This window comes from Apodemus sylvaticus, chromosome 6 (assembly GCF_947179515.1).
Source record: "Apodemus sylvaticus chromosome 6, mApoSyl1.1, whole genome shotgun sequence".
Classification (NCBI taxonomy): domain Eukaryota; kingdom Metazoa; phylum Chordata; class Mammalia; order Rodentia; family Muridae; genus Apodemus; species Apodemus sylvaticus.
Genome location: NC_067477.1, coordinates 73,620,220 through 73,634,955, shown reverse-complemented (window position 1 = coordinate 73,634,955; position 14,736 = coordinate 73,620,220).

Sequence of the window (14,736 nt, the reverse complement as noted above, 5' to 3'; positions counted from 1 at the left end):
AATTACCTTTTAAGTAAGACAAGCATCTTGGCACTTCCTTAGTTATCATAAATGTATATTCTCTGGCATTTATATACCTTAAATGGGATCATTAACTTTTAAAAAATCTTTCTGATAAAAAATGCATTCTCAGTTCTTAGCATCTTTAAAGTGTAGGAGTTCGAGCATGATAAAGTTTCAGTATCACTATAGTCCTTTTGTTAGGTTATGCTTCATACACAATAGTGTTTATTAAAAGTTTACAGTATAAGTCCTGCTAGTCTAAAGACTTGGAAAATATGAAGATAAATGACATTTTTTCCTGTCATGTGTCACAGCAAAACTAACACTTTACATTTCTGTCATTATTGAAGAATTTATGATTCATCTTACAACCAAAAAAAGAATAGGAAGTTAAGGATCATATGAATACTACATTTGGAGATAGACAGACATTAATAGTCAGCATAACTAATTCTTCAAACTAAATGGGCTCTTCAGCATTCCCTGGAAGAAAGTCTCTTTGAAAACATTATACCCCTGACCTTGTAAAACTGATCCCTGAAGATACTTAATTATAACTTGAAAATGATAGCTTCACAATGCTTGAATTTATACTATGAAGAGAAAAAATTTAATAACTAATAACCTTGTGAGCCACTAATTTTTAACTGTTGCTTCAAATATTTTTATTTGATAAGCTTTTCTTCTAAAGTCTGAACACAAGATTGAGTTCTAAAATATAAATGCCAAATTATTCCAGTCTACAGTATATCAGAAACTCAACAATATGTTCTTATATAAAAGCCTAGTGTACTGAAATTAAGGAATAAAAAAAGTGAGTTTCATCACTGCTCTGTAACAGAATACCTGTTGCATTCTTCCCTCCTCCCTACCCAAATCTCTTATAGATTCTACAGATCTTCCCATTCCAAACTCCTCCACCCACTCATTTCCTACTAGGAAACACAGGAGCCATAACATTATCCTAATATCCATAGAGGAAACAGAAACCAAGGAACAAAACACCCAATAAAGACAAAACTAGAAAACAGCACCTGTTTTCTGTCGGACATCAGTGAGAGGAGAGGCCCTCTGTCCTGTCAAGACTCAATGCCTCAGTAAAGGGGAATTCCAGGACAGGGAAGCAAGAGTGGGTGGTTGGTGAGCAGTGTAGGGGGGATGTGATAGGGGACTTTGGGAGGGGAAAGGAGGGAAGGGAATAATATTTGAAGTGTGAATAAAGAAAATATCTAAGAAAGAAAGAAAGAAAGAAAGAAAGAAAGAAAGAAAGAAAGAAAGAAAGAAAGAAAGAAAGAAAGAAAGAAAGGAAGGAAGGAAGGAAGGAAGGAAGGAAGGAAGGAAGGAAGGAAGGAAGGAAAAAGGAAGAAAGGAAGGAAGGAATGAAGGAATGAAAGAAAGAAGAAAGGAAGGAAAGAAAGAAAGAAAGAAAGAAAGAAAGAAAGAAAGAAAGAAAGAAAGAAAGAAAGAAAGAAAGAAAGAAAGAAAGAAAGAAAGAGACAAACAAACAAACAAACAAACAAACAAGCCCCAAGTTAGGATGTTTCACTCCCACTTAGCAGGGGAAACAAAATCATAGGAGAAAGAAAGAGGGAGGGATCTAAGTGGGAGTGGTAAGGGAGAGGAACAAAAGGGAAACAGGATCAGGTATGGGGAGAGGACAAGAGAGAAACTCAGAGGATCATGAGAATGAATGGAAATATGCAATTACTGGGGGTGGGAAATGTGCAGCTTTCTAGTGTGTGTGGGAGACCTTCTAGAAAGTTGCAGAAACCAGGGAAGTGAGAGATTCTCAGCAATCAATGGGGGTAACATTAGGCAAAATGCTCAATAGTTGAGAGAGGTAACTTGAAGAATCCATCTCCAGTAGATAGACAGGACCCTGAGTGGAAAAACAGGTTACCAATCCACAGCCAACATTTCTGACCCAAAATTGTTTCTGTCTAAAAGAACTGCAGGGATGAAAATGAAGAAGAGACTGAAAGAAAGGCTGTCCAATGACCAACACAAGTTGGGATCCATCTCATGGGGGGAGGTGGGGAAAGGAGGGACCAAGACCTGACATTATTACTGATGCTATGATGTGTTTACAGACAGCCACCTAGCATCGTAGTCCTCTGAGAGACTCTACCAGCAGCTGACTTAGACAAATGCACAGGTTCATGCCCAGTCATTGGACTGAAGTCAGTGACCTCTATAGAGGAAATAGGGGAAGTTTTGAAGGAGCTGAAGGAGAGGGCTACCTGATAGGAAGACCAGTCTCAACTAAACTGGACCCCGAAGAGATTCCAGAGATGGAGTCACCAAGCAGGCAGCATACCTGGGCTGGTCTGAGGCCCCAGGCATATCTATATCTATATCTATATCTATATCTATATCTATATCTATATCTATATCTATATCTATATCTATATCTATATCTATATCTATATCTATATCTGTATCTGTATCTGTATCTGTATCTGTATCTGTATCTGTATCTGTATCTGTATCTATATCTATATCTATATATCTCTATCTCTATATCTATAGATAGATAGATAGATAGATAGATAGATAGATAGATAGATAGATAGAGCATGGGACTGTCTGTCTGGTCTGGCTTCAGTGCAAGATATGCCTAATCCTTAAGAGACTTGAAGCCCAGGGAAGAAGATACAAGAGTGAGGAGAATTCTCTTGTTGGCAAGGGGGAAGGGGAATGGGGTGAGAAACTGAGGGAGATGAGCTCCTCAGTTGACAATATCCTCCATTGTAGCTATGTGACACCCCCAACACCAGCAGATACTCTCCATCCAAGCATGAGCAATACCTGCCAGAAGATTAGGGAAGCTGTATACCTGTGGACCTCCTCCAAGGTCCTCATGCTGCTACTCCAACAATGTCACCAATCTCCCTCCCCTCCTCATCACCATATCCCAGGCTGCAACTCAGATACATACTCCCTGCTGGACAAAAGACCACATTGGCAAACAGAACTCCAGTAGGCTACTCACCTGCAGACTTTTTAAACTCTTTGTACCTCCTGAGGAATATCCCCAAACCCCTCCCTCATCATCTCCGTGTGCCATCCTATAACATGGGCTGAGACTCCCTGATGAATCAGAGGCTACACAGGACCCTAGAACTCCTTCCCACAACTTAAGAGACCCTCTGACCAAATGGAGACCACACCAGCCAGCAAAAGTCTAGCCCCCAACCCAGTAATGACCCCCTGCTCAATCACAGACTTCACAGGCCAGAAGACCAGAAGAAAAAAAAAAAAAAAAACAGAGACTACGGAACAACACACCCACCCAACATACACAAACATAGTGATTGACACCTGAAATTATAATCATCCCAAACCCAGATGCCAAGATGCCAGCATAACAACACAATCAAAATGCAAAAAGCTTCTACCCCAAAATATCCAGAAAATCCAGGAAATTGACTAATACCCAATATATAAAAAAGAACTCAAGAAGTTAAACTCCAGAGAACCAAATAACCCTATTAAAAATGGGGTACAGAGATAAACAAAGAATTCTCAACTGAGGAATATCAAATGGCTAAAGAGCACCAAAAGAAATGTTCAACATCCTTGGTCATCAGGGAAATGCAAATCAAAACAACCCTGATATTCTATATCACACCAGTCAGAATGGTTAAGATAAAAAACTCAGGAACTAGCAGGTGCTGGCAAGGATGTAGAGAAACCTCTCCATTGTTGGTGGGATTGCAAGCTGGTACAACCACTCTGGAAATCAGTTGGGCAGTTCCTCAGAAAATTGGACATAGTGCTACCTAAGGACCCAGCTATGGCACTCCTGGTCATATACCCAGAAGATGCTCCAACATATAATAAGGACACATGCTCCACTATGTTCATAGCAGCCTTATTTATAATAGCCAGAAGCGAGAAAGAACCCAGATGTCCTTCAACAGAGGAATGGATACAGAAAAAGTGTTGCATTTACACAATGGAGCACTACTCAGCTATTAAAAACAATGAGTTCATGAAATTGTTAGGCAAATGTAGGAACTAGAAAATATCATCCTGAGTGAGGTAACCCAATCACAAGTCACATGGTATGTTCTCACTGATAAGTGGATATTAGCCCAGAAGTTCATAATATCCCAGATACAATTCACAGACCACATGAATCTCAAGAAGAAGGAAGACCAAAGTAAGGATGCTTTGGACCTCCTTAGAAGAGGGAACAAAATACTCATGGGAAGAGATGCAGAGAAAAAGTGTGGAGAAGAGACTGAAGGAAAGGCCATCAAGAGACTGTCACACTTGGGGATCCATCGCATATACAGTCAACAAACCCAGACACTATTATGAACAGTAACTAGTGCTTGCTGGCAAGACCCTGATATAGCTGTCTCCTGAGAGGATCAGCTAGCACCTGACAAATTCAGAGGTGGATGCTTTCAGCCAACCACTGAGTACTGGGTTACCAATGGAGAAGTTAGAGAAAGTACTGAAGGAGCTGAAGGGATTTGCAGCCTCATAGAAGGAACAATGATATCCACCAACCCCGGAGCTCCCAGGGACTAATCCACCAACCAACGAGTACATATGGAAGGACCCAGGGCTCCAGTCACATATGTAGGAGAGGATGGCCTTGTTGGGCATCAATAGAAGGAGAGGTTCTTGGTCCTGTGAAGGCTTGATGCCTCAGTGTAGGGAATGCCAGGATAGGGAAACAGGAGTGGGTAGATGGGGGAACACCATCATAGAAGCAGGGGGAGGGAGCATGGGATAGGGGTTTTTCAGAGAAGAAACCAGGAAAGGGGATCACATTTGAAATGTAGACAAAGAAAATATCTAATAAAAATTTTCAAAAACAAATTTTTAAAAGACACAAAAAATAAACAAAATGAGTAAATCCCATAAAGGAAGCTAATAAAAAACATACAAACATTAGAAGGAAATGAATAAAATTGTTAAATACATGAAAGTTTATCCTTCACATATAGGAAGGCTACTGATTTGTTTGAAATAATGTTACATCTGGCTACTTTGCTGAAGTGGTTTATCAGCTGCAGGAGTTCTCTGGTGCATTTTATTGGGTCACTTAAGTATACTATCATATCATCTGCAAATAGTGGTAATTTGACTTCTTCCTTTCCAATTAGTATCCCTTTGGCCACCTTTTGCTCTCTAATTGCACTAGCTAGAACATCAAGTACTTTATAGAATAAATATGGAGATAGAGGGCAGCCTTGTCTAATCCCTGATTTTAGTGGGATTGCTTCAAGTTTCTGTCCATTTAGTTTGATTTTGGCTACTGTTTTGCAGTATGTTGCTTTTATTATTTTTAGGTATGAGACTTTAATTCCTGTTCTTTCCAAGACTTATAACATGAAAGATTACTGAATTTTATCAAATGTTTTTTCAACATCTTGAAATGATCATGTGGTTTTTTTTCTTTGAGTGTGTTTATGTACTGTATTACATTAATGGATTTCTGTATATGGAAACATCCCTGCATCCCTGGAATAAAGCCTACTTGATCATGGTGAATGATCATTTTGGTATGTTCTTGGATTTGGTTGGCAAGAATTTTATTGAGTATTTTTGCATAGATGTTCATAAAGGAAATTGGTCTGAAGTTCTCTTTCTTTGTTGGATCTTTATGTGGTTTTGATATCAGCATAATTGTGGCTTCATAGAACGATTTGAATAGTGTTCCTTCTGTTTCTATTTTGTGGAATAGTTTAAAGAGTATCAGTGAAGGTCTGATAGAGTTCTGCACTAAAACCATCTATCTGGCCCTGTGGGTTTTTTTTTTTTTTGTTTTTTTTTTTTTTTGGTTAGGAGACTTTCAACGACGGATTCTAATTCTTTGGGGGTTTTTGGACCTTTTAGATGGTCCACCTAATGTTAATTTAACTTTTGTGATTTAAAAATAACATCATAAATAGCAGGAAGCAACAATTACTATTCCTTAATATCTCTTAACATCAATGGACTCCATTCCCAGTTAAAAAGATATAGACTAAGAGACTGGATACATAAACAGTACCCAGCATTTTGCTGCATACAGGAAATGCACCTCAGTGTCAAAGGCAAACACTACCTTAGAGTAAAAGTTGGAAAACAATTTTCCAAACAAATGCTCCCAGGAAACAAGCTGGAATTGCCATTAAAATATTGGATAAAATTGACTTTCAACCAAAAGTCACCAAAAAACACAAGGAAGGACACTGCATATTCATCAAAGGAATAATCCATCCAGAAGAACTCTCAATTCTGAACATTTATGCTTCAAATGCAAGGGAACCCTGATTTGTAAAAGAAACTTTACTAAAGCTGAAAGTACACACTACACCTCATACAATAATTGTGGGTGACATCAGCACTCCACTCTCCTCAATGGACTGTTCAGGGAAATACAAACTAAACAGAGACACAGTGAAACTAACAGAAATTATGGACCAAAGGGACTTAACATACACACACACACACACACACACACACATATACATATATACATATATATATTTATATAGAGAACATTTCATCCTAAATCAAAAGAATATACCTTCTTCTCAGCACCTCATGGTACCTTCTCCAAAACTGACTATATAATTGGTAACAAATCTGACCTCAAAAGATATAAGAAGATCGAACTAATCCTGCACCCTCTATCAGATCACTATGGGGTAAGTGTGGTCTTCAATAGCAGCAAAAACAACAGAAAGCCTACATACACATGGAAACTGAACAATGCTCTACTCATTGGTACCTTGGTAAAGGAAGAAATAAGGAGAGAAATCAAAGACTTTTTAGAATTTAATGAAAATGAAGGCACAAAATACCCAAATTTATGGGACACAACAAAAGCAGTGCTAACAGGAAAACTCATAGCTCTGAGTGCTTCCAAAAAGAAGCTGGAGAGAGCATACACTAGCAGCTTAACAGGACCTGTGGATGCTCTAGAACAGAAAGAAGCTAGTACACCCAAGATGATAGAAGGCAGAAAATCATCAAATTCAGGGCTGAAATCAAGTAGAAACAAAGAGAACCATACAAAGAATCAACAAAACCAGGAGCTGGTTCTTTGAGAAAATCAACAAGAGAGATAAACCCTTAGCCAGAATAACCAGAGGGCATGGAGACAGTATTCACATTAACAAAATAAAAAATGAAAAGGGAGATATAACAACAGAAACTGAGGAAATTCAAAAAATCATCAGATCCTACTACAAAAGCCTATACTCAACACAACTAGAAAATCTGGATGAAAAGCACAATTTCCTAGACAGAATACCAAATACCAAAGTTAAATCAGGATCAGGTAGACGATCTAAATGGTCCCATAACCCTAAAGAAATAGAAGCAGTCATTGAAAGTCTTCCAACCAAAAAACAGGACTGGATGGTTTTAGTGTAGAATTCTATCAGACCTTCAAAGAAGACCTAATACTAATACTCTTCAAACTATTCCACAAAATAGAAATAAGGAACACTACCCAACTCGTTCTATGAAGCCACAATTATGCTGATACCAAAACCACACAAAGATTCAACAAAGAAAGAGAACTTCAGACCAATTTCCCTTATGAACATCGATGCAAAAATAGCCAATAAATTTCTTGCCTACCGAATCCAAGAACACATCAAAATGATCATTCACCATGATCAAGTAAGCTTTATCCCATGGATTCAGGGATGCATCAATATATGGAAATCTATCAACATAATCCACTACATGAACAAACTCAGAAAAAAAAAAAACATAGTCATTTCATTAGATGCTGAAAAAGCATTCGACAAAATTCAACATCCTTTCATGTTAAAAATCCTGGAAAGATCAAGAACTCAAGTCCCATACCTAAACATAGTAAAAGCAATATATAGCAAACCAGTAACCAATATCAAACTAAGAGGCAATCCCACTAAAATCAGGGACTAGACAAGTCTGCCCTCTCTCTCCATATCTTTTTAACACAGTACTTGAAGTTCCAGCTAGAGCAATTAGACAACAAAAGGAGGTCAAAGGGATATAAATTTGAAAGGAAGAAGTCAAATTATCACTATTTGCAGATGATATGAGAGTATGCTTAAGCAACCCAAAAAACTCAACCAGAGTACTCCTAAACCTGATAATCCACTTCAGCAAAGTAGCTGGATATAAAATTAACTCAAACAAATCAGTAGCCTTCCTATACTCAAAGGATAAACAGGCTGAGAAAGAAATTAGGGAAATGATACCCTTCACAAAGGTCACAAATAATAAAAAGTATCTTGGTGTGACTCTAACCAAGCAAGTGAAAGATCTGTATGTCAAGAACTTCACGTCTCTGAAGAAAGAAATCAAAGATAATCTCAGAAGATAGAAACATATCCCATGCTCATGAATTAGCAAGATTAATAGAGTAAAAATGGCTGTCTTGCCTAAAGCAATCTACAATTAATGCAATCCCCATCAAAATTCGAACTCAATTCTTCATAGAGTTAGAAAGACCAATTCTCAAATACATCTTAATAACAAAAAAAAAAAAAAAAAAAAAAAAAAAAAAAAAAAGACCAGGAAAACTAAAGCTATTCTCAACAGTAAAAGAATTTCTGGAGAAATCAGTATCCTAGATCTCAAGGAGTACTACAGAGCAATAGTGTTAAAAACTGCATGGTATTGGTACAGGGATAAGCAGGTAGAACAACAAATGAATACCAGGACAGGGAAGTGCTAGAGGGTTGATTGGTGAAATTTTGGGGGGAAGGGGAACCAGGAAAGTAGACAACATTTGAAATGTCAATAAAGAATATATATTATATATATAATATATATATACATAATAAAAAAGAGGTTTTTTTAAAAAAAAGAAGTGAAAAATGAACTTTATAATTTTAATTTTTAGTAGTCAACCTTTAGTCAGATTTTTTATAGATGCTTGTGTTTTATTTGAGTCATAGGATTGAAATAGTAATGTTCACATGGATGCCCAGAAATTAAATCTTAAATAAAATGATCTGTAATGAATGTAAAGCACCTAAAAGATCTCAAGACAAACATATCTTTGGTGAAGAGGAGGAAAAAGATGTTGAATTAGGGTACCAAAAAAGTCTTTAATATTAAATAACACTTGTAATCTCTGAAAAAAAGAGAAAGAAAACAGAGAAGCAGTAATTTTTATAATAACCTCAAATCATACAAAAAATCTTGGGGGTAACTCTAACCCAGAAAATAGATCTATTTGTTAAAATTATCAAATCATCGATGAAAGAAATTGAAGAAGATATCAGAAAATTAAAAGATTTCCCATGCTCATGGATCAGTAGGATCGAGTTAAAATGGTCATCCTATAAAACCCAATCTACAGATTCTATTAAATTCTCATCCAAATTCCATCACAATTCCCAGTACTTGCAAGGACACTTTTCAGGTTCATATGGAAAGGCAAAAGAAAAAAAAGAACAAGGTATTTAAAATCCTTATGAAAAATATCAGCATCCACAACCTCTGAGAGAGCTGTAGTTAAAAAATAATAATAATAACACAGCCTTGGCACAGAAACAAACACATCAATGCAGTCAAATTGAAAATACACACATCTATGGACAGCTGAACTTTTAACTCAAAAACTAGATATCAAGAAAACAAATAATGGTCTGGAGAGATGTCTCAGTGACTAAGAGCACTGACTGCTTATCTAGACAACCTAAGTTCAATTCCCAGCAACAAAATGGGATGGTTCACAACTATCTGTAATGGGACCCGATGCACTCTTCTGGTGTATCTGAAGACAGTGATAGTATACTTACATACATAAAATAAATAAATCATTTTTAAAATAAAGGGAAACATTGTACTAAGCTCAAATCCAAAAGGATCAAGGACCTCCACATAAAGCCAGACACTATGAAGCTAATAGAAAAGAAACTGGGGAAGACACTTGAGGACATCGGTACAGGGAGAAAGTTTCTGAACAGATCACCAATAGCGTATGCTCTAAGAGCAAGAATTGACAAATGGGACCTCATAAGGTTACAGAGTTTCTGTAAGGCAAAGGACACCATCAAGAGGACAGATCGGCAACCAACTAATTGGGAAAAGATCTTCACCAATCCTACATCAGATAGAGGGCTAATATCCAAGATATATAAAGAACTCAAGAAGTTAGACTCCAGAAAACCGAACAACCCTATTAAAAAATGGGGTACAGAGTTAAACAAAGAATTCTCACCTGAAGAACTTCGGATGGCGGAGAAGCATCTTAAAAAATGCTCAACTTCATTAGTCATTAGGGAAATGCAAATCAAAACAACCCTAAGATTTCATCTTACACCAGTCAGAATGGCTAAGATTAAAAATTCAGGAGACAGCAGGTGTTGGAGAGGGTGCGGAGAAAGAGGAACACTCCTCCACTGCTGGTGGGGTTGCAAATTGGTACAACCACTCTGGAAATCAGTCTGGCGGTTCCTCCGAAAACTGGGCACCTCACTTCCAGAAGATCCTGCTATACCACTCCTGGGCATATACCCAGAGGATTCCCCACCATGTAATAAGGATACATGCTCTACTATGTTCATAGCAGCCCTATTTATAATTGCCAGATGCTGGAAAGAACCCAGGTATCCCTCAACAGAAGAGTGGATGCAAAAAATGTGGTATATCTACACAATGGAGTACTATTCAGCCATTAGAAACAATGAATTCATGAACTTCTTAGGCAAATGGATGGAGCTAGAGAACATCATACTAAGTGAGGTAACCCAGACTCAAAAGGTGAATCATGGTATGCACTCACTAATAAGTGGTTATTAACCTAGAAAACTGGAATACCCAAAACATAATCCACACATCAAATGAGATACAAGAAGAAAGCAGGAGTGGTCCCTGGTTCTGGAAAGACTCAGTGAAACAGTATTTGGCAAAACCAGAACGGGGAACTGGGAAGGGGTGGGAGGGAGGACAGGGGAAGAGAAGGGGGCTTACGGGACTTTCGGGGAGTGGGGGGGGGCTAGAAAAGGGGAAATCATTTGAAATGTAAATAAATTATATCGAATAAAAAAAAATTCAGGAGACAGCAGGTGTTGGAGAGGGTGTGGAGAAAGAGGAACACTCCTCCACTGCTGGTGGGGTTGCAAATTGGTACAACCACTCTGGAAATCAGTCTGGCGGTTCCTCCAAAAACTGGGCACCTCACTTCCAGAAGATCCTGCTATACCACTCCTGGGCATATACCCAGAGGATTCCCCACCATGTAATAAGGATACATGCTCTACTATGTTCATAGCAGCCCTATTTATAATTGCCAGATGCTGGAAAGAACCCAGGTATCCCTCAACAGAAGAGTGGATGCAAAAAATGTGGTATATCTACACAATGGAGTACTATTCAGCCATTAGAAACAATGAATTCATGAACTTCTTAGGCAAATGGATGGAGCTAGAGAACATCATACTAAGTGAGGTAACCCAGACTCAAAAGGTGAATCATGGTATGCACTCACTAATAAGTGGTTATTAACCTAGAAAACTGGAATACCCAAAACATAATCCACACATCAAATGAGATACAAGAAGAAAGGAGGAGTGGTCCCTGGTTCTGGAAAGATTCAGTGAAACAGTATTCGGCAAAACCAGAACGGGGAACTGGGAAGGGGTGGGAGAGAGGACAGGGGAAGAGAAGGGGGCTTACGGGACTTTCGGGGAGTTGGGGGGGCTAGAAAAGGGGAAATCATTTGAAATGTAAATAAATTATATCGAATAAAAAAATTAAAAAAAAATAAAATAAAATAAAGGGAAACAAATAATTTGATTTAAAATGGGATAAGCAGAGAATTCTCAAAACAGGACATTCAAATGGCTAACCAAAAGCAATCTACAGATTCAATGCAATCCCCATCAAAATTCCAAATCAATTCTTCATAGATCTAGAAAGAGCAATTCTCAAATTTGTCTGAAATAAAAAAAACCCAGTATAACAAAAACTATTCTCCACAACAAAAGATATTCTGGGGGAATCATCATCCCTGACCTCAAGCTTTACTACAGAGATATAGTGATAAAAACTGGTAGGGCGGCGGCGGCGGCAGCAGTGCAGCAGTGGCTGGTCCAGCTGAAGGGCCATCAGCAGTGGAACCAAGGTGACACAGGGTCCAGTTAGGTCCTGCACCCACGACCACTGACCTTCGCTGACCAGCCGGGCGGCAAGCAGCTGCGGTTGTGCAGCGCCTTTCCTGCACGGAGCCACTTCAGAACACGGCCTCCTGCCAGTCAGAAGAGACTCACCTCCATTTTGATTTCTGACTCCAGAGATCGGACAGACTGAGGTACACAAACATAATCCGAGGCCAACACCGCAGGGGTCTGAGACCGACGGGCGTTGGCCTGCACCCAGGCCCTGGGCTGTTCGGGTGGCCATCCGGGTGCCAACCCAGCCAGGAGGTTTTTTTGCCCTGGCCGGCGCACGCGCCGCCATTTTGCCTACAGGACTCAGAGTGCTCGGGAGGGCAGAGACGGCTAACAAGTGTAGCCTGAGGCTAACAAAACGGGGGTCTAGGCCCCAAAAGGCACAGGACTGACCCCAAGAACTGGGCGGCTTGGTGGGCCATCTGTGTGTCAACCCGCCCAGGAGGTTGTTAGCACAGCAGACTCTCCCTGTGCTTTCTGGGAGCGCGGACGCGCACGCTGGCCATCTGGGTCACCTGGCTGGCCCAATTAACAGTCATAGCCCTAGGGGAACTTTGCTCAGACCTTGGCCTCCCAGGCTTTTGCCTGGACTCAGGGCCTGGGCGACCAGGCTAACCTTGTGTGTGCCAGCCCAGTTGGGGAATCGGCTGCTCAGCGGAGTGAGCGGAACACAGGGGAGGTCACAGCAGCATACACCATCGGAGATCCCTGAGGGTGCACACGGCTCCATCTGGTCCACAGACACAATCTGGGGCAAGGCCTCAGGCGGAAGCCCTCAGCTCAACTCTCTCCGCTTCTGGATCCAGATTAGCCTGGGCGGCCACACCACATCTCCAGGTCCCTCAAGAGGCTAGCGGGGGCTTCCGGGCAGCCAGCTGGGAGAAGTCGGTGTGCTCTGGTAAATCCTGCAGGCCCCAGCGGGAGCCTTCAGGTGCCTGCTTCGGGATCTGAACAGCCTGGACAGCAGCACCCTGTCTACAGGCAGTGCAGGGTGTAAGCTGTGCACCAGAGGCCAACGGGGAAAGGGCAGCTTGCACTGGTGAGTCCAGCACTGACAAGACCAAGTAACACCAGTGAGAACTAGATGGCAAAAGGCAAACGCAGGAACGTCACTAACAGAAATCAAGGCAATATGGCAACATCTGAACCCAATTCTCCTCTACCAGCATGTTCTGGATACCCCATCACACCAGTAAAACAAGATTTGGATTTAAAATAACTGGTCATGATGCTGGTACAGGAACACATGACGGACATACTTAAAGAAATTCAGGAGAAAATGGATCAAAAGTTAGAAGCCCTTGCTAGGGAAACACAAAAATCATTGAAAGAAATCCAAGAGAATATAAAAGCCAACAAGGAGGAAACACAAAAATCACTTAAAGAAATACAGGAGAACTTTGGTCAACAGGCTGAGGTCATGAAAGAGGAAACACAAAAATCTCTTAAAGAATTACAGGAAAGCACAAACAAGCAAGTGAAGGAGCTAAGCAAAACCATCCAGGATCTAAAATCAGAAGTAGAAACAACTAAGAAAACGCAAAAGGGAGACAACTTTGGAGATAGAAAGCCTTGGGAAGAAATCAGGGGACAGAGATGCAAATATCAACAACAGAATACAAGAGATAGAAGAAAGAATCTCAGATGCTGAAGATTCCATAGAAAGCATGGACTCAACAGTTAAAGAAAATGCAAAATTCAAAAAGCTTGTAACCCAAAATATCCAGGAAATCCAGGACACAATGAGAAGACCAAACCTAAGGATTATAGGCATAGATGAGAGTGAAGATTTACAACTTAAAGGGCCAGCAAATATCTTCAATAAAATTATGGAAGAAAACTTCCCTAACCTAAAGAGAGAGATGCCCATGAATATACAAGAAGCCTACAGAACTCCAAACAGACTGGACCAGAACAGAAATACTTCCCGTCACATAATAATCAAAACACCAAATGTTCTAAACAAAGAAAGAATATTAAAGGCAGTAAGAGAAAAAGGCCAAGTAACATATAAAGGAAGACCTATCAGAATCACAGCAGACTTTTCACCTGAGAATATGAAGGCTAGAAGGTCCTGGGCAGATCTCATGCAGACTCTAAGAGAACACAAATGCCAACCAAAACTACTATATCCAGCAAAACTCTCAATCACCATAGATGGAGAAACTAAGATATTTCACGACAAAACCAAGTTTACCCAAAATCTATCCACATACCCAGCCCTAGAAAGGATACTAGGAGGACAACACCAATACAAGGAGGGAAACTTCACCCTGGAAAAAGCAAGATAGTAACCTTTCATCAAACCCAAAAGAAGTTAAGCAATCAAATTTAAAAAATAACGTCAAAAATGATAGGAAGTAACAATCACTATTCCTTAATATCTCTTAACATCAATGGACTTAATGCCCCAATAAAAAGACACAGACTAACTGACTGGATACGTAAACAGGACCCTACATTTTGCTGTTTACAGGAAACACACCTCAGGGTCAAAGACAAACACTACCTTAGAGTAAAAGGCTGGAAGACAATTTTACAAGCAAATGGTCTCAGGAAACAAGCTGGAGTAGCCATTTTAATATGAGATAAAATTGACTTTCAA